General features: G+C 43.6%; 1 long non-coding RNA gene across 3 annotated transcripts in view; it reads right to left on the reverse strand.

Moving 5' to 3' along the window:
• LOC138065609 (uncharacterized) overlaps positions 1–19,267 on the reverse strand; it is a 35,491-nt gene extending 16,224 nt beyond the window's left edge. For 2 of the 3 annotated variants that reach the window (XR_011138706.1, XR_011138707.1), the window contains exon 1: positions 19,007–19,267. This is a non-coding gene — a long non-coding RNA (uncharacterized lncRNA). The remainder of the gene's footprint in view (positions 1–19,006) is intronic. The other variant, XR_011138705.1, reaches the window with a different exon arrangement.
• Positions 19,268–21,309: the final 2,042 nt, after the last annotated feature.

Consider the following 21,309-nt stretch of genomic DNA (forward strand, 5'->3'; position numbering starts at 1 on the left):
TCAGCACAAGTGTGAATGTGGAAAAATTGAGCACAGCAATGATACTTTGTGATGAACAAGTTTTCAATCAATGATTTAAAATTATAGCACGTTATCTTCCCTTAGCTGAAATTGCAGAGCACTGAAGATAAGACATTAACTTTATTTTCCATATTTGACTGGAGATTATATATTTTTATATGCTGAAAGCTCAGAATTACCAATAAAGAATAGCCTCATTCACATTGCCTTCATGTCACACACTGAAAAGTGTAAAAAAATAAAAATTCTGAGCCAAGCTTTTGCATCTTCAGCAGTGGGAAAGGGACACCATTTGTACTTTTGCGCACTGCTGTTGTCCCTTGGAGATGAAAGAGGGTGGTGCAAAGAGGAGGAGGGGTCAGGGTGATCAGCAGGCAACATGGGTGCAGGTGCCCATGTGTGAAGGGATGGGTTCACGGTCAAGCCCTCAGCCTTTGCTTTCATTACCGATCACATCCGCACCTCTTCCCTCAAAGCATCATCTCAAAGCCTTCATGTCCTAAGCTGTTCTGGCTTCTCCTAATCATCTCTCCAAACTATGAGGGCCTCAGCTGCTGTAGAGCAGAGGACACCAGATGGGAGACACTGCCTTGTTTGTGGGGAAGGTGATACTGGGGCAGCAGAGGTCCCCTACAACCCTACACCTCTGTCCATTGGATCCCTGGAGGGATCCAGAGACAGCAGGATGAAGAGGTGGACCACAGAAAATATGGATACTGAGAATAATTACTTTTTAAGATAAAAGAATAGGCTTTGCCAAAACTTCACAAATGCACAGTTAAGTGTTGTCTCCTGATATTCTAACACAGAAGTTAATCACAAACCTCTGGAGAGCAGTGATGGTGTCTCCAACCTTCGAAATCTGTTAATTCTCCTCCAAATAATGCCACAACATGCCAGCAAAATGCATGGTGACACAACTGTCCCTTGGGAGCAGGACAGAGTAGCCCTGTGGGACAAAGTCCCACTCCTCTTTGGAAAGCACAAGATTAGATCAGTATTACCAAACGGATGCTTTCTACATCTAGTCTGTAGCATGAACAGGGGCTTTTGTTCCTCTCGCATGCTACTCCAGATTTGTAAAATATCAACCCTGCCATTCCTCCTGAGGAAAATTCAGGCTGCTGTAATAAATTACACTGCATGACAATATTCAGGAGAGAAAAACAGCCCTGTGACCTATCTGGACAAATCTACCTAATCTGGAAGAAAATAAAGTGTAATCACATCCTTGAGATGGGTATACACCTCTCCTCCTACGTCACAGCAAAAGCCGTCATCTTGCTCCAACAAGACACTCCATAAAATAAGATAATACGAGCCACTGTTAATGACAGCTATATGAAGAAACATCGAACTCAGATGCACAAAACAAGTACTAGTATGGTCTCCACGCTCTCCAGAGGACAGCAAATAGAGCAGCCAACAGCCACAGCAGTTTGCGCACCAGTTTCTGGGTTCTTCTTCAAGACCCTTTCAGTGTCCTGGGCTCTTTGGAGACTCCTGGGAACTCTCCTAGGGATTGCAGGGTGCCTGATTCTTGTGGGAAAGGGTAGCTACAGCAGTTACTCAAGCTGGAGAAGGCTGGAGACTCATGACTTCTGGCAACAGGAGCACAGCTTTTCCCTCCACCCACAGATCAGCAGCAACACCTAGGAAAGTCCAGCTACTCCTCATCTTAAGGTGCTTTGACCTTTTGTCTCCAACTGACTGCTGATGAGGAAGTACCAACCACCCATTCAGCTGGTGCTAGAAAAAGACCTATATATGTGCCAGGCCCAGCGCGCAGCAAGCAGAAGCAGCTAAAAGATGAAGCATTTTGTGCAGAAAGGTGCATGGAAGGGGCCTAGAAACTCTGCTGAGAACAGTATATATGTGCTCAGCAACGATGGTGAGGCAGCACAAGCACGGTCCCCAATACCAGCAAGAGCAACACAGCAGGGGCCTCGACTCAGATCGAGGTCTGGAAGGAAGATGCAGCTCTCTACCTTGGGGGCTGCAGAGATGCCTAAGGCCTCTTGCGGGGCAAGGGCAGATGGTGTCCTTGCTTGCAGGATGGTGTGTGCTGATTATGGGGCTTTCATCAAGCTAAGGAGCTGCAAAGTATGTCAGCAGATTGCACAGCATCCGGGAGGATGGAAAAGAGATTGACAGGATCTTCACAGAGATGCTGCTGAGGTTGGAGCTTGAAGCCCCAAATGCACAAAGGGAGAGGCAGCCAATGACTGTGCTTGTTGGACTGACAAATGGAGACACTCAATTTGGAGAAGGCTGCAGACTCATGACTTCTGGCAACAGGAGGACAGCTTTCCCCTCCGCCCACAGATCAGCAGCAACAGCAGAAGTTCAGTGCTCTAGTAGCAGATGAAGGGGGGCATGGGGTGAAGGTCCTAAGTGAGGCTGGTCAGGGCAGCCAAAGCCCAGTAGTGCACTCAGGGCCCAATCAGAAGTGCTGCACAGCTGGCTTCAGTCAACTAGATGTATCAGGAAACTGGTTTGGCCAAACATGGAGCTCACGATGGAGCTCTAATGCAAAAAGGCAGAGTACAGGAGAGGGAAGCGGGGACAGGCTATATAAGAGCAGTTTAGAAACATGCCTCGGGCATGTAGGAACGCTGTCAGGAAAGGTAAAGCTCGACTGCTGTTGAGACTTGCAAGGAACACCAAGGGCAACAAGAAGAGCTTCTACCACTGCAATAATAGTAATAGTAATAGTAAAAGGTTGAACATGGAAAACATGGGCCCATTACTGAATGGAGTGGGTGATTTAGTGACAGCAGGTATAGATAAGGCAGAGGTGCTCAAAGCCTTCTTTACCGCATCCTTTACCAACAAAGTCTACCAGGCCTCTGTACTTAAAGAAACGGTTAAAGGAAGAAGAGAATGGCCAGCAGTGGATGAAGGTTGAGTCAGGGATTACTTGGGAGTACTTGAACCATGCAGTTCCACGCGACCTGACAGGCTGCACCCAAGGATCCTACGAGAGCTTACAAGGCTGCTCATTATCATAAAGTTGTAGAGATCGGGGAGATCCCCAATGCCTGGAGGAAGGCAAATGTTGCACTCATCTTCAAAAAAGGCCAAAGGGAAATTTGAATGGCAAGCTGAATGACAGAGAGTGACAGGTTAGTCAGCTTCACCTTTGTTCCCAGGAAATTCATGGAGCACATCCCAGGGCATAGGAAGGAGAGGGTGACTGAGAAGAGTCAGCATGGATTTACCAAGGGTCAATCACGCCTGACCAAACCAATTGTCTTCACAGATAAAATGAATGGATCTGTGGATGAGAGAAGACCAGTGGATGTCATTTACCTCGACTGCAGCAAGGCTTTTGACACTGTTTGCCACAATATTCTAGCCTCCAAGCTGGGATGTTATGGTCTGAATGGGTGGGCGACCAGCGGGGTAAAACTCCGGCGGGATGGTTGGGCTCAGAGGGGAGTGGTGAAGGGGTTGCACTCGACCTGGATGCTGGCAACAAGGGGAGCCCCACAGAGGTCTGTCCTGGGACCTGTCCTGTCTAACGTGTTTATCAGTGGCTGGGAGGAGGCAATGGAGGGCTTGCTCATCAAGCTTGCAGATGGCACCAGTCAATATGCTTGAGGGCAGGGCTGCCTTTCAGATAGACCTTGTCAGGCTGGAAGAATGGGCCGACAGGAACACCATTAAATTCAGCAAGGACAAACGCTAAGTCCTGTCCCTGGGAAGGAAGCACCCCTGCAGCAACACACCTGGGATCCAACGGCCTGGGGAGCAGCTCTGCAGAAAAGGCCCTGGGGGGTCCTGGTGGGCAGTGAGCTGGGCAGGAGCCGGCAGTGTGCCCTGGCAGCAAAGGCCAACAGCACTCTGGGCTGTATGAGCAGGGGCAGAGCCAGCGTTTGAAGGACCTAAGTATATTCCTCTATGCATTGGATGTATGCAGAAACTTCTTCCCCATGAGGACAGTCAGGCAATGGCATGGGTTGCCCAGAGGGATTGTGTAGTCTCTATCCTTGGAGGTTTTCAAGACCCAGCTCGATGAATTCCCAGACAACCTAGTCTGACCTCTGAGCTGATCCCTCTGTGAGCAGGAGAACGGATAGAGACCTCATGAGGGGTCAACCTAAGTTTTCCTCTGATTCCCTTGGCATCCTATCCTATCCACATCTTTTGATAACCCCTCGCCTACTCCTACTATCTATTGCCAGCAGCAAGTTGAATATTCCAACTTAAAAGCAGTGACACAATTGTAAGAGAATAAGGAGAGAGAGGAAGTAAATCAGACTCTAAGTGAAAGGCTGCTGTTCATCAGAAATTGCTACCTCGCATCAATGGATTCGAAAGGAGAAGGGGCAATAAAGATACCAATGTGGATATCTTCTGGCAATATTTGCTGCCACTCACCTCTGCTTACTGGTCCAGGGTTGTAAACAGAACCAAATGAAGAGTCAAAGCAGGCCAGACCAAAGGTACAGCTGGCCCTGCCTTCAACAGCAGCTGACAGCAGCTGCCAAAGGAAAGATATGAGAGCAGGGTAGTGTTAAAGGGTGCTTCGCTAGCACATCCCCCCACCACCCTGTTATTTGTGTCTCAGGAAAAGTTGCCACTCATCGGAATTTGCTATATCTAAGTCAGAGTGTGGGGAACTTGGAAAATGTGATATGGCAGAAAACAGTAGATGTTTCCGAATTGTCACACCAGCAGACATTGTTCCAAGGGAATCTAGAACTGGAGATGGCAACAGAGTTACAAAGCAAAAACAGATCCAAGGGCCAAGTGAAGAAACTATGCTTTCTGAACCAAATAGAGCTCACAAAGTGGCAAGCCCCTTCTAAACACTGCTAAATTTCAAGTCATGACAGTGAGAGATCAGCCTCTTTGAGCCATGATAGTGTAATACCAGTAACACAGCATCTAGCAATATTTACGCTGCAAGAGCTGGGATGAGGGGAGGTCTGACTCTGCTGCCAGCAAGGATCTGAAATCAGAAAAGAGACACCAGCAAGTGCCTAAGTGAGAACAGTACTAATCTTTCACAGCGGCCCCAGGGGAACACAACCTCCAGAGACCTCACAACATCTGTCAGACATGTCTCAGAAAGTGGCCTACAACCTCATGAAGTCTGACAAAGATAAATATGAAGTCTTGCACCTTGGACATCATAATCCCATGCATCAGGATAGGCTGACTGCAAAGTCTCTGGAAAGCAGCTCTGCAGAAAAGGACCTGGGAGTCCTGGTGGACAGCAAGCTGAACATGAGCCAGCAATGTGCCCTCATGGCAATGAAGATCAGCTGTGTACCGGGCTGCGTGGCAAGAGCATAGGCAGAAAGTCAAGGCAAGTGGTTAACCCCATCTACTCAGCACTTGTTAGATAGCATCCTGGAGTGCTGTGCCTGGGTTTGGGGACACCAGTACGAAAGAGACATGGACATACTGGAGTGAATCCAGCGGATGGAGACTGGGGCTGAAGCTCACGGTGTGCGAGGAGAGGCTGAGGGAGCTGGGCTTGTTCAATTTGAAGAAGAGAAGGCTTGGGGAGGTTGAGAGGAGATGGCAAATTTAATTCCTGTCTTCAGCTACCTAGTGGGAGGTTATAAAAAAGACAACACCAGACTCTTCTTGGAGGTGTGCAGTGGTAGGACATGAGGCAAAGGGCACAAGTGTACAAAAAAAGAAATTCCAATTAGATATTAGGAAAAAAAATCTCAACAAGGGTGGTGAAACACTGGACCAAGTTGCCCAGAGAGGCTGTGAAGTCTTCACAATTCAAGATACTCGCAAAGTGGCTGGATATGATCTGATCTAATTTTGAAGTTGCACCTAATTTCAAAGCTGGCCTTGTTCCGATCATGTGTTAGAGTAGATGGTCTCCTGAGGCCACTAACAACAAAAAATATTCCATGTTTCCGTGACAACGTCAAGAACAAAGACCACCCAAGGGAGCTGACAGCCAGGCAGGGGAAGTGGTGACAGGAGAGCACTGAGGAAATCCAGCTGATGGCTCATAAGCATGCCGTGGTAAGACTTTACAAGATCCTTGACAGACTCTTGCCCCTTCTCCATCGGTCTTCTCCTGTTGAGAGAGCAGCGCTTCACCTTGCTGAGTGGAGAGGTGCAACCCTGGGCTAAGCATGCTAACTCATGAGGAAATGAGGTCTTGAGACGTTTCATACAAAATAAAAACACAGAATTTCTTACCAGAAAACCTTCATTTCTGGAGATCTTTGAGACTATTCCATTTGTCTCTAGTGGCAAGGCATCAGCTGAAGATATGATTTCTATGACATATACCAGACAGGAGAGCCTCATCCAGCTCAGTCTGATTCAACTTTTCCCAGATAATGTGGCACAAAGCATCCCACAAGAGTTCAGCAATGCATCAGCCTTTCATCTACGTATAAACAAGGTCTGATAACACAGCATTTCCCTGCTTGCTTTTGCTGGCAACATCCTTGCTCAAGTGATCTTAAAGTACTGCAGGAGAGTGTAACTGAACACTTTGCTGCATACTTTGTGTGAATTCAGAGATGACAAATAATACCAAGAGTAGCAGAGGCTGCTACTTCTGAAGGAAGAATTGATGATACTCCTAGTCATGTAGGGCAAGGGATTGTACTGGAGGACATGAGGAGCAGGGCAAGAAGATTCTCTGCTGGCCATGGTGGAGGTTTCAGATGCCCCCAGCTCCCCCTCTGCAAGCAGTGACTGCTGCAACTGGAAGCTGCAGCTGTTCTGCTTGTAGCAGCCACTGGAAATGGCTACAAAATCATAGGGGCCTTTCAAGGTGGGACACTGTGGAAAATAACCTCTGGCACTTGGCTCAGCTGGCTCTGGCTGATGCAAAGCATAGGGATGAACCACTCTCCACATTTCATGCAGGGAAGGGAAGTTCTAGTCCTCAGCCTGTCCACCACTGTCAGCTTTGTTTTTAACCAGGCAACATCGGGAAGCAGGTCATGACCATAATCTGGAGCCATTCTGTCTCTTTGCTGATGTCAAAAAAGGCTTTTAATACAGCCAGAAACTATAATAAACCCCATAAACAAACAGCCTATGACAGAAATGAAGAATTTTAACTGATGTGTAGGGATCTAATTTTTGTTTCTTAAGAATATTTGCCTGTGAACACTTGCCATGCTTCCACTTTTCATCCCACTTGGGCAGGAATATTTGGAAATATTGAAAAAATCACCTCAGTTTCATTTTTTGGAGTCTATCTGTCATAAAGTCAGATCAAACAGTCCTTCCATGGGACACATTCTTCGCCGTGCTTGTGTCCTCCTGGAAGACCACTATTAAACAGTAAACTGTATCATAGCCTTTGACTGTTGCAGTTGCCTTGGAGCTAGGAGTTTGCAAAATCAGCACTGAAGTGAAGGAAGCTGTTTTTTACCTTTTGCCATGTTAGAAGGGGCAAGTTCCTTGTTTCGGAAACACTGGATGTTTCCTCCCTCTAGGGACAGACCCTATTTCTCTGAGGGGTTACACTGCAATATGCTGATGACAGTGACCTTCTTCAGGCTTTATTATGGCTCTAGATAACACAGGAGAAGCTAAATAATAATGACAGATCCAGTGCCCCCAAGGAGCATTCAGAGTAAGAAAAACACACTAAAAAAGAGATGGCAAGACACAAAAGATGGAGGGGGAAGAAGAATGAGATACCCAGAGAAAAAGATACTTCTGTAAAGCTTTACACTTACTTTCTCTGTCCTTTGTCCCCTGTCAGAATTGGGGACAGCATCTTTGATGATGAGTGGGTAAAAGAAAAAATGATGAAGCTGAAGCCAGAGGTCTAAGCTTCTGCTACCAGGGCACACTACAACATGCGAACCTGTCAGTTGAGCCTGATGGAGGAGCAAGCAGAGTGGTGTCACAGATGGCTGAGTGTCTGGTGCTACAGCACTTTGGTGTGACAGATGAGCAATGGATCTAATTATATTACTGGAAGAAGAAAGCCGTATCGCACTCTGCTTTGATCTACACTACTCATTGCAGAGCTGCTGTGTAGTACAAGATGCAATGGAGCATTAGCTGCTCTGCAGCACTGCAATATATCATGCATATACCTACTTTGTGGCCACCCTAATATACAGCGCTGCCTTTGCTTGTTAGTCCATCACTTGAAAAAGGGACGGGGTTGTAAAAAGCCTCAGTCAGATAATTGTATGGAGAGTATACATTTCACACAACTCATGCAGAAAGCAATGAACTGTATCAAGGGCCTATATTCACTTTCCCCTGACCACTCAGCAGCTATTCATAAAAGAGCATGAAAGAACAATTCCAGCTGACTGCAGGTCCTAATGCACTTATGTTCCTGTAATCGTTCTATTTCATCTCGATTATAACCAGATCATATGTTGTAACAAAAGAGGAGGAAAGGCAGCAGGAAAAAAGAGATATAGATATATGACAGTTTCCTATCAATGAGCATCCCTAATGCAATAACATGTGAGCGTCTGAGATGAAAGGGTTACTGCAGGCTATCACCCTGATGCCTTTCGCCTTGGTGAACTAAGTACTGTATCAGGACACACGCAGCTGCTGTTTCTCAGCAGTACGCCCCACATTCCCTCTCTGCGGTGCGCCTGACCCCTTTGCTCTAGGTGTCATAGCTGCTTCGCACAGTTTGACAAATTATCTGTTTGTAGGGTTTTTTTTGGACAAATAAAAGTGAGAAAGAAGTGCCCATCTGAAGCTGTATATGCTTCTGTACATTGCAAGAACTAAATAGATAGCAACTAAGATAGTAATAGAGGATAATACTCAACTCTCATGGAAATCCTCTATTGCGACTATCCCGCGGATTCCTCTTCTTCCGAAGTCTGAATTAATATCATTGTCTAGCATATTAACATATAGGGGGTTGCAACAGAAGCTAACACTTTATTTTTTCTTGTGTGAATCTGACACTGATAATTCATTGAACGCAATATACAAAGGAGTGATAGGCATGCAAAAATATACACTCTTCTTGCTTTCACTGTGGATGAAAGGTCTGCTAATGAAATTGAATTATCCAAGATAGGCCGCTAACCATACTACCCTCATATTGCAGAGGCTTTTGAGTTTTCGCACGTTTACAATCTTATCTTTGTAAAGAATGATTATATGGAACAGGTGGACAAACAAACAACATTGGTGATTCTCATGAAAAACGTGTTTTTAAGGAATATATTTTAAGGAAACTAGCTAAAGAAATTAAAAAACAGGTTCTTAGTGATGCAGTCTCTAGCTAAGCTGACAGACTCCATAACTTCCATAGTGGGTCTGCATACTCTAGGGTCCATGGCACTGCATCTTTAGTCAATATATAATGAAACTTCTGACTTGAATGGCTTTTTTTTTTTTTTCCATCTGAATTCCCCATGAGTAAACTCTGCAATTTAGTGCAGGCTGCAGCCAGATCCTATCTGAACTGTGCGAAGGAACAGCTGTGTAAAGACATGGATGTGGCTGCAAAGAAAGAAACCAACCTCCAGTATGAAGGGATGCCATCCAGGATCCTGGGAACTATTGGCATCCCTAGGGCTAGGCATGACAATATTATGTAGTGTTCAAAGGAAAACAAAATAATTGTCCGATGCCAACTTGTTGGGTCTCAAGAGAGAAAGCCACTGTTGTCACTGCATGCTTTTTGAGACCAGATGGCCTTCTGCTGTCTGGGTAGTCTAGATTTATTTTGTGTTTTTTACATGCCAGCTTCCTCATCAGTGCAGGACAAAACCATAAACACAGCCTGCTTGCGGTGTGGATGGGATATCTGTCATGGGTCACATCCTCATTTCCCTGGTTTCACACTAATGCTGCTCTATGTGCTTTCAGCTGATGATAACTGTTTTTAAAAGACTGAAGCCCTTAGGATGTTGGTGTAATCCAAAAAGAATGGTGTTTACTAGTGATTTCTATTGTCATGGTGGGTAATTACCACCTGCAGCATCTCCTGAAGTCTGCTGGCTTTTTGTGCCTTGTAGACTTTCTGAGGAAATGGCTCAAGAAAAGTTTTGGAGAAGGGACTCCTGGCAAATTTGAGTGTCTAAAAATTTTCAAAAGTCTTCATCTTTTTTTTTTTTTTAATATACAGTGACAATGCCCAAAGCCTTAATCTTAGGCTAATGTCACTCTGCCTTATGCACTTAGTACCTCTCAAATCCGGAACAAACCCAGATGCTCTCTCTTGAGGTATTTACCACAAAGGTTTTGTTTCTGCTGTTCTGCATTGCTTTACTTGTTCCTTAAAATTATTAATTAAAGGATGTACTTTTTAAATTGTTGCACAGACTGGACTCATGCACAAGCAGCCAATACAAGTGGTGTGGTGCTTATATACTCCTGTGGACAACAGCCTTAGTTTAAAGCCATTCATTTCTAACAGACTTTCTCTGACTTACACCTGCTACAGATCTTGCCCTGTCTGTTGAAATATACCCAGTTTATGTATGAAGGCTGGGATTTAAAAGAAGCCTATGCATATTAGTTTCCAAAATCCCATTATATTTTAGTAAGATTTCTACTTTTAACTGGTGGGAGTCTTTTGGAAAACAGCTTGAATTTCCAGTTTCCATATGGCTACCATTAAATTAATCTGCGTCAATACCTTCCAGAAAGCTTAGTCTTTTTTTTTTTTTTTCTTTTTAGCAGCTCCTCTCCTATATTTGAGGGGTATAGGACTTTCTTCTTGCTTGACTTGTTTTTGTGCTTCATGTTTTTTCTTATCATCCTTGCTAAGGATATCTCAGAATATAGAGTGACACTCATACCTGACACCATGAACAGGAAAATTGATGAGTCACAGCTGCAATTTCCCGCCTGCACCCACAACGGAGAAACATCCTGCTGGAATAACTGTGCACTTTACAGCCATCTTCCCCTACTCCTAGCACCCTGAATTATTGATTTTTTTCTAAACTGCACCTTTGCAAGTGCACAAAAAATAAGCTTCAATTTTTAACTAACAGAGACAACTGAGTCTGCTGTCTATCAGGTATCACCCAAGGGTTGTCCCTCCACATCGCCTTTTCTGCTTGTCGTTGACCACCAGCAAGGCGGGAGGCAGCCATGAGACTGAGGAGGACACTGTGGAGTCCCTCAGTGCTTTTGCATTTCATGGTTCTGGGTGCCTCACTGAACTGCACCACCTGGGAGGAATGAAATCCTAGACTCCTTTATGTTCCCCTTATATCCCTGCCTAGTTGCCACAAAAGCTGCTCCCAAATGTTTTGAACCAACGGACTAATGCCAGTCCTCAGCGTATTTCACAGCCTCTCCTGTGCTTCACAACCAGGTGTTAGAGAAAGTCCTGTGCAGCTGGGGCGAGCAGTGGGGAGGCTGCCCCGGCCACATCGGCGTGCTCGTGATGGCCAAGCTTTCTACTGCCTTCCCGCCACAGGGTCTACCATACTTTCAGGCATTATTGCCTGGAAAATAAATGGGAAAAATTTCAGTTGGGGTGGCTGCCATTTCGGAAGGAGAGCGCGGTCTGACTTCGCAGCATGTAGGACGGCAGAGCTGCCGAGCTGCTGGGAAGCAAATTGTACCTGTGAGAATAGAGCAGATGCAAAAATCCTCCCTCAGCACACAGACAACTTCAGCTCCTTCCAGGGAATCTCTCTTCGCTCTAAAAGCTTTTTATATCTTCAATAGTTATTCCTATCTAACTTTGAGAGAGGTTATTCAGGCTTATCCGCTTGTTAATAATATGATAAAATATATGGGAACTTCGGGTGCTGCAATGCTTATGATGTCTTTGATGAATACACAGAGAGGTAGAAATTTCCTGTGCTCACTCTGAAATATTTCAGAGCTCTCACCACAGCAGGAGAAGTTATTTGCCTCAGAAACACTCTGCTGAGCACTTCTTGCCTGGATTTTGTCAATGCTTCAAGTTACAGTTGTAGGCTGAGACCTCTGCTCAGCACTGCGTGGACTCTCATTGAAAACTCAACTGTGTCTGCGTTTCGCCAAAATTTGTGTTGAAATACATGGCAAGCAAGGAGGAAAAGCATTCCTTGCACTCACATGGGTTGTAAGTCACCGCTTTGGAGAGAGTTGCAGCTTGGTTGCGGGAAGCCGCCCCCCAAAGTCACTAGTGGCTCAGGGCTGCTGTGGGAAACTGGCTGTGGGTTTTCCTGCTGCGGACTGGGGACTAAGCTCCTTTACAGCTGTGCACAGGAGGCTGTCAGAGTGAGCATCCTTGCCAAAGGGACACTTTCGGGCACTTTTTTGTATGCTGCCATGAGTCAAAAAAAAGATTCCATTTTGAATCCAGAGCGTTATGAAGTGATCTGTATGTCTCATACGCCTGCCAGGCCCAGGGACGAGCCCTGCCCCTGCTGATGCCTGTGACTGGCAAAGAAGAGTGTCCCCTTCTGCTGGGCCAGGCTGGGGCCATCCCCAGGGGGTGACAGAAGCAGGGTGACACTGTCTTCTCTACGTCCAGGACAGCAGGCAGGGCACTGCTGCCAGGATAGGCTCCTCCAGGGGCCGTTGGCCAGAAATGCACCTACTTTGCCCACCGACTCTGCCATAACGCAACGTTGGCTGTAAGCCATGCTCCTTCCCACTGCTCAGCCAATTTTTACAATAGCCCTATGCAAGGAGATTAAATCAGTATTGTGATACTGATCATTCTGCCTGGGCGTGGGAACGATCCGTCGTCCCAGTAGCAGCATGGGAGGACAGCGACTCGGAGAGCCCCTCACCTCCATCAGAGCCCCCAGCCATCTCCCAATGACAGAAAAAGGATGAGGCTGTGAATCGGTCTTCAATTTAAAGGCAGGAGTAGGGCCCTCCATTCCCAGTCCACCACTGCTGGATGGCTGGCAGTCCGGATTGGGTCTGCTGGCCAAGGGGAGTGACTCTGGACGATATATTTTGCTTGAAGCTGTCTTCTTTGTGTATGAAAGAGAGTTAAAATGGTGAGGAGTGGCCTCACTCAGGTTTATAGCAAGGAGAGCTAAAAGTATCACAACAGTGCAGAGCTGTGAGAAACCACAATAATTTGTAAAACTGTGCAATGAGCTAAAGTGTGCTCTCAATGATGCTGCTGTTATTCTAGAGTTACTGTGTCACCTTCAGCCATTAAATGACCAAGAGAAGTGTCTCCCTACTTTCATGTTTTAAAATCTTTGCATTTATGCATGTGCACATACGCCTACAGTGGGGATAATAAACAAAATGAATAGAAAATTAGTATAATTATGTACGTTTCATTAAAAACACAGCAAGAGGATGTAAAGGGCTGCTCTCACATGCAGACTTAGCCTGGACTTATGGAGTTAACAGACTATTCTAGGAGTAGCAAGTAAAACTTGCTATACTTTATCTAATTTTTCTTCCTAGCTAAACAGGCTTCTGAAAATTATGGCCTCTTCCAAAAACTGCAACTCTATAATATGCTTGTCTGTCTGCATCATGATCTCTGTATTCACTGGGCTAATCATATAAACATAATTTTTCAAATTCTTCTAACAAACCTAAGATCATGCATAAAACTAGCTGCAAAGTATGAATTACTTGTTTTACGTGAAATTTAAGAGGGAAAAGAAGAAACAAGGAAAACACTAAAAAAGAAAATGATCTGGGTATTGGTTTCTCTTAAAAAAATACTAAAGGATACTACTTAGGGTAAATGGACTTTTTTTCCTTCAAAGTCGGAAGCCGTTGATCAGCTCCTACAAGCTTTCAGGGCTATGATCATGAGAGAAGCGTAAAATAGCCAGGCTTTTCTGAATGTGATCTCTAAGTCTGCTGTCATCTTTGGCTCACTGCTTTGCTCTCTGTGGCTTTCCTGCTATCTTGCCTTAAAGCACAAGCTCTAGACCGGAGCCATTTGGTTACTGTCAGGCATTGTGCCCAAAGAAAGACGTCTTACTTTTTTACCTTATATTTCAACTAGCTGGATTCTTTTAAGTTCATCTTTTTACCATCAGCTGCAGTTGCAGACATACAGCTGATTGATTGACAACATTTTCCTACTGCACTGATTCGTCTCTCATGGTCTTTTCATTTTTCCATCAAAAATTGTTTGTAAGTAAAAAATGTTGAACAGTTCTGCTGTGTTCTCTGAAACATTAAAAGAACGGCAGGGTGTGAAGTTTTATAATGAGCTGTCATTTCTTCCTTTTTTTGGTGGGGTTCTTTGACCATAGCTGAGCTCACTGATTAGAATGTAAAAATTTTACTATTAGATAAATATAGAAAAAAATCTGAATGCCTGCTGTGATGAGCAATTACAGTGAGAGTGAGAGAAAGAGTGACAGGAAATATTAAGGATATCAAATACAGCTATCTTTACAAGAAACCCCTCAGAATTATAATAATTCCTTTCAGCTGCAGCAGAACTGTGGTGCTATTGCACAGGCACTAGCATTTCAGTTCAAATCAGGAGTGCTCAGCAACCTTTCTGGCAGCTATCCGTCCTTGGAGCCAGACTGGATCTAGTCTGAAGGAAACCCCCTTGAAATGCGAGCAACATGGACACCAACTGCTCGGCACCAACTCTTCTGCTGTATAGACCCACTCCAATGCATTGCACTGCTTCCTAACGCAGACACAGCCTTGACTAAAGAAAGGTCACAGAGTACTCCTTGAAGTCAGTCAATATGTGTCATTGTAGTTCGAATATCTTCAGTGAGGTTTTCTGTTATATTCTGTTGTGTTCTGCTCCATACTGAGCTGTTCTGTTCTGTCCTGTCTTCTCCTGCCCTGTCCCGTCCTATCCCATCCCTTCCTAGCCTATCCCATCCCATCCCATACTATCCCACCGGCCCAACATCCTCACCGTAAAGTCTCAGTGTCTTCCAGTAGTGCATTAAGCAATATGAGTAACACTTGTCAACATTTACACAAAGGCTAATCAAGACCTCTTTGTTTCCAGGCTCTCCAAAACTGAACAAGAAGCTGTAATAATGAAATTCTCTTATTGATTCAACTGATCAAAACGTATTTGCATTAGTAACACAGGATAATTGAGGCATATTATAACAAAACAACCGATTGGTAATGTAATGCTGCTCTGAATATGAATACATTATCCTTTCATGCATTTAACATTTCCATTAATCACTAAGTTGGTGCCATCTCCAATTTTGCAGAACAGCCTTCAAGCTGGGAAGCTTGAAGCTGTTTGAATCTACCCTTATATTTACAGAGCCTCTTAGTTTGGCTGACAATATGAACCTTTAATTTTAAATGGGACTGAAAACTAGCTTGAGATAATGCTTACATTTGTATTCTTCTCTTTCTTTTTTTTTTTCCCTTTAGGGTATTGCTAATTATTTGTTACTTTTGCAGAGGAAACAGAATGAGCTAAGCAAATGTAGACCTGCAGCCTTTTCCTCTGCAATCTATGTGTTCCTAAGAAATCGTGAACAGGTCATTGCTTCCAAGTTTAGCTCTGATGTCTCATGAAGACTTCTGGCTCTCTGTGGAGAGCCCTGTACTTCTCCTTTCAGCAAACACAGTAGTCAAGGCAGAACTAGCCACTTCCCTATTCTCCCTTCCCAGAACCCAGCTGCTGTGTACTCCTGGAAGGAGATAATCTATTTTCTTTTTCTTTCCACAGTACCTGATCACCAAGGAGACATACTTCTAAAGAATAAGACAAAAATAAAGTGAGGTAACGTGATGTTTCTAATTAAACATTTTGAAATTAGGCATATTTGTACTGTTTGAAGAGACAGATGCTGGTATCAGGTCACCAGGACATACTCATCATGTAAAATGTGGAAGGCAATCAACAAGTATCAGTTAGGTTAATAGAGCTGTGAAGGCAAATATGCAGCCCTCTGAGGACCAGTATAGCTCTGCCAAATGATACAAGCACTAAAATCCTGCTGAAGGTAACTGAAGGCACTCTGCATTTTCCAGATCTACAGCAACATCTAGCTTCGGACCAGACCCTTTTTGCTAAGGGTAATAAGACCCTTTTCCTTTTCTTAGGAACTTCTTACAGACACCATTTTATCACTGATTTCTTCCCTCCTCACCTTAATCCTTAGGTGATAGGTTCACACATTTTGCTCAGTCAATGAACAAAATCAGGGCAAAGAATGACAGACTAGACTGTACCTCAAAATCTGCCCAGTGGTCACTACTATCAAACAGCACATTATTGGGTTAATAACTAACATAGGAATCTTACAACATTTTGGAAGTGTATTGTAAGTTCCTTCAACATCAGAAAGATCAAGAGTAAACACAGTCTTAAACATAGAAAATTGTTGAAAATTCTGTGAAAACAATTTGATTTTCTCTTTACTCTAGAAATGCGTCTTGAATGCATGCATTAGGACAGAAGGAAGCACTCCAAAGAAACACTAAATGCCACACAGAGCTGCTCAGGACATCCAGCCCAGCTTCCTCTGGTTGTCCCAGGGAATTATGATTGGAGTAGCAACTTTCTCTTAGTTTTTACATACCATGGCATAAGATCCTCTATCTGTATAGTTTTACTTGTTTGGAGAAGTGTTCCTGAGGTGCAACGAGGCAGCTACATGTTAGATTATTTTCTTTCATTTCTTTCTTTGTTTACTCAAGAATTGTCATATGTAAGCATTCTAGATTAAGAATGCTGTTATGCTTTCTGGAAAATTACCGGGGTGTTATCAAATAAAAGTGACATATTTGGCTTTGGTAATAGTAGAGGCCAGCGTTCTGCTTCTATAAATGCCCCACATAGAAAAAATGGAAAACAATCATGCTTTTTTTGTGAAATAATATGACTCCCTGTGGTTTTCCTGTTTAATGTCATACTCTCTGTTATCTGACCACAGGAGTTAACTTCTTTCTGGAAGTACAAGGAATAGGGAAAAGTTGCTCCGTCATCTACACTGACAGAGGCATACTGAAGAAGAGGGGCAAAGCAAGGATCCTGATGGGACCAGATGATGAAGCAGTTGTTTACTTAAGGGGGTACTGATCAGGTAGCCATGAGCTGTACAGTCATAAATAAATAAAATATTCATAAAAGGAAAGGCCCTTCCCAGTCTTTGCAGAGGAACAGGGCAGTGACTGCGGGGGTGGGAAGTTCTACCACTTGATTCAGGAGAACGGACAAGGACCGCAGATCCTTGCAGTCCGGAGAATGTCCCCAGGGAAACCCATACAGCTCCCAGGGCTGTGCTGCTCACTCAGAGCATGCACACTGGAGGAAGTTTCATCCTGTGAGCCAATGAACACCAATGAACTGGTAACTCTAACATGCACACAATAGCAGCTCTCCCCAAACCCATTAAGTACACAATTTACAGCGTCTGTTTTCATCCATGAATGAATCCAATGGCCAGCTTCAGTGAGTGAAGGCAAATGTAAAAGAGAGAAATCTTACCTAATCTTCATAGAAATCTGTATTGTCATTAGTCATGGATCCGTAGTTTACAAAAGTGAATTAAATCACCCAGATGGTATAGATACTTGAACAGGTCATAAATAGAGAAATTTTCATAGGAAAGATTGGAGAGCACTGTTAGGGTATTTCGCTTCTTTGATATGGAAAGCTTTACTTTGCTTGTTGCATTGTCCACTGAGCTCCTGCCAATCTTTTCTTAGGTCCACTTTCAAAATTCTTACGTATATTTACACTTGGGTGGATTTGGCACCAATTATCAAAATGGAAAGTGTACATTTGGGGACCAGAGGTCCCCACTAACCTGTCATTTGGTGGCAAGCATCACAGCTTTGACCAATGACAAAATCAATGTACATCTCTGTCCTCCTCAGTATGTCACAATAATGCAAATTGAGATTTACCACTCAAAAGTAGAGAAGAAAATCTTTTCACTGTCAAAGAGTTCACTTCTTTAATGCCACCTGCAAATGGGTAAAAATGTGTGTGTATGTGTTTGTCTTTGTACTCCTTTACATTGTTCAGACAAGACCTAGAAGAGTATCTCTCTTTTTTCTCCCATTGTTTGTTTTTATCTTAGCAATATGAGAAATGTCAAGCTGAGGTCGCCCTTACTTGTTTGAAAATTTCTTTAAGTTCTCAAGGGTGAACCATCACTGTAATTCTTGCAGTTTCCTGCCTGCCTTTTCCCACTGTTTGTTTTTCTAGCTCTAATCAGACTGTGGTCCTGATTCCATGGTGAGCTGCTCGTGGGCAGAGCACTGCTCCTATGTGCAATTCAGAGAGGGAAAGAGCCCAAGTGTTATGTGCATCCTACAAGGTAGTGGCAGTTTTGGTGGGGCTTCAGGTTTGTGTTTCCCTGTCTGGAAGAAAGCAGTGACCTGATGTGGTGACTGGAGATACTTTTGATATATCTTGTTTTATCTATAAATATAAACCAGTTCTCTAATAGAAGACATTCAAACAGCCAGCTTTTCTAGGCAATTAAACCCAGAACCTATGCTCATCTCTGCAGAGGAACTGCTTCCAGGATTGACTGTTGCTGGAGGTAGTAACTAAAACTTCCGTGACTAAAATTATGGCAAAGACAAGAAAGACGTCCAAGAGGATAAAATTGGTATCTGATGCTTTCAGCCATGATAACATGTAAGTTATTTAGCAGTTTCCTCTCACAGAAGGTATTGAAGGTGCAACAACTGGGAATGTCAAAGATGCACTCAGGAATGAATCAATCTATTGAATGTAGTCAATCCATCGCCAGCTGTCTTTTCAAACTTGAGCAAAATAGAGGAAATGCTGAATCTTTAACAAAGACTTCTTCACTCAAAAGTGGTAATGATTTATCAGCTGAGTGGATGTCAGCAAAGGCAATTCAAAAGACAGTCTTAAACAGAAAGAATACAGCTTTATTTCTATCTCAATTAGGTTTAATTTTGTAGAGTATTGTGTGTGATAAATTCTGCTTTGTTTCTAGCCACCTGTGGAGTCACCCATGAAGCACAGAGCAAACAAACTTCAATTTGTCACCTGAACAGAAAATATAGAAAATGTAAAAAAAAAAAAAACAAAAACAAAAAACCCCCATAACCACAAAAACTATTTAGCTTTCCACCTGTCACAGAGAAGCAAAATAGAGTGTAATATCTACTTTACCTTCTAACACCTCTCCAGTTTTGTCAGTATTGATGGGCATAGATTGCCACGTCCTGAATTCCCTCAAGCTCCAGGTCAGCCAAGCGTGGACTGGCACCTTCAGTTGGGTGGAGGGGTGGACAGACCAACACGGTTGCAGCCTCAGCCAACTCTATTCTGTTGCTAGCTCTAGCAGGCAGCTACACAACTGTGCTATACTGCATCTACTTCTGAGAATAATTACTTTTCAGGCTGTTTCAGATACTCGCCGTCTGCTGTTTTGTATTCATGAGGTCAGTATTTCGCAGGAAGAAAGTAGAAGCAACGGCTATGTTGAGAAGGGGAAGCGTAGCCACAATTTTGTGAAACATTTCTGAACATGCCTAAACTTAAGTGCACAGCTTATTTCAGCACTCTTCAGGAAAGCCCTGGCTTAAGCCCTTGTGGTCTTCAGCGCTTGACTGAATTGTATTTTTGTGTTCAACAGACAAAATATAAATGTGCTGTGCTCCAGAAGCTTATGTTGGAGAAGGTGATAGCGTAGCTTAAAGAAATAAAATTGTGCCACAATGAAGAGAAATGGCAATATAATTTTCTCGCACACTGTGTATATTTCAATCTGTTAAAGTCTAGGGAAAAAAAAGGACACCTGTTTCTAGGGTGAAGTCTTAATGAAAATCTCCTCCAACACTTTGACATCTTGTTATTTGCAGTTCTCTCATCCTTTGAAAAAAAAACCAAAACTATGTGCACTGAAGCAAGTTAGCAGCAAACTTCTTATGGCTTTTGGCAGCTCGTAATCCAGATGGCCTGGACGAAACCGAAAGATATTATATAAAAGATCCAATTCCGCAAGTCAAAGCATCGAGAATATTTCAGGTGATGACATTAAGTTGTTTACCAGGGCATGTGTAGTGTCTCCCCAGCCTAATATGCTAAGCTCTTGGTGGTTTTAATCCGCATTCATCAACTTTACTGTTATACTTAGAGCAGCTGTCTCACTCTCTTAATACATGCGGCTAACCAGATGGCTTCAGAAAATACAACCATATAAAATCTGATCCCACTTAATTCTTAATCTCTTCACGCGTTGCACTTTCTTGAGTTTGCATTAAAAAGAGGCATAAGCTAGTAGCAGAAGAGTGGCAGTTGGTTCAGTTCATGATTTTGCCCTTGTAGTGTGTGATGGAGACAAGGCAAGGGCCTCTCTAATATACAGCTTTTAAATCGCTTTTGAAAGAGAGTTCGGCTCTGCCAAATATTATTTGAAAGTATTACAAGGTTTTCTGTGTCTTTGTAGTGTGCAAATCCGTGATGGAGGTTCTAAGGATCAGAGGACATAAAGAGGCTAATATTGTTAATCTTTTAGTATAAGAGACTGTGATATGGTCCTTCTAAAATGGCCGCACTGTGCTTAAAGCTACCTAGTCATTGCCATGTCCTTTGTAGAAGAAAACAATGGCTTTTCTCATATTCTTCCAAAGGATCTCCTATAGCTGGGCAAGGAGGAGTTAGGAAAATGAACCTGTGTAAATTTCCTCCCTTCAATATCTGCACCTCTTCATATGAAGAATCAGCTAAGAAAGATGCCCTTTTATTCAGTACTTGCTGCACAAACCCAATGTCAGGCTAAGGTACTGCCCAGTCTTGGAAGGTCTGATGGCATCTCTTCATTGGCATGAATCAAGAGGGATTTGTTATACTGCACAGGGTAGGACGTGCCATGCACCTGCCTGTAATTTGTCAAAAAGTCTTGACAGATAAATATACAGTTAGAGCTGATAGCAAGCAGTAATTACAAATTCTGCTCTGTCTCCTTTCATCATCGTGTAGCATCTAAGTCCAGGAGGCAGCTTCTTGAGGCTTACAGGTAGAAGGACACGAAACCAATCAAGCTTAGGAAGTACTTTCAGGGCTTTTTCTTCCCACTCCTGACATCCTGAGAAGCATTTAAAAATGAAAATGGGACTTGGCAACTTGCAGATGGAAATAGGACCTGATTTTTTTTCTACTGATCTGTGGTCTGTGCATTGACACAAGGACTAAGAGGTGTCAAGAGCTTTTCCACAGAAGTCTTTACTTCTGCAGTGAGCAAGCTGTGAGGCAATGGGCACCCAGGGGCATATCATTTTTTCATCCAACTTAAAAAAATGGGAATGGGGCACAACACTGGTAATGTCCTTACTGGAGACTGGACTGGAATATATTCCTTTACACCACTTACAGTTACTCCTGATTTAGGCCAGCAAATGTGATTATAGAATAAGATCCTTTTACACTAATTTAGCATCCCTCCTACCTGGGCACCTGTTCTACCAATGATA

This window comes from Struthio camelus, chromosome 1 (assembly GCF_040807025.1).
Source record: "Struthio camelus isolate bStrCam1 chromosome 1, bStrCam1.hap1, whole genome shotgun sequence".
NCBI classification, from domain to species: domain Eukaryota; kingdom Metazoa; phylum Chordata; class Aves; order Struthioniformes; family Struthionidae; genus Struthio; species Struthio camelus.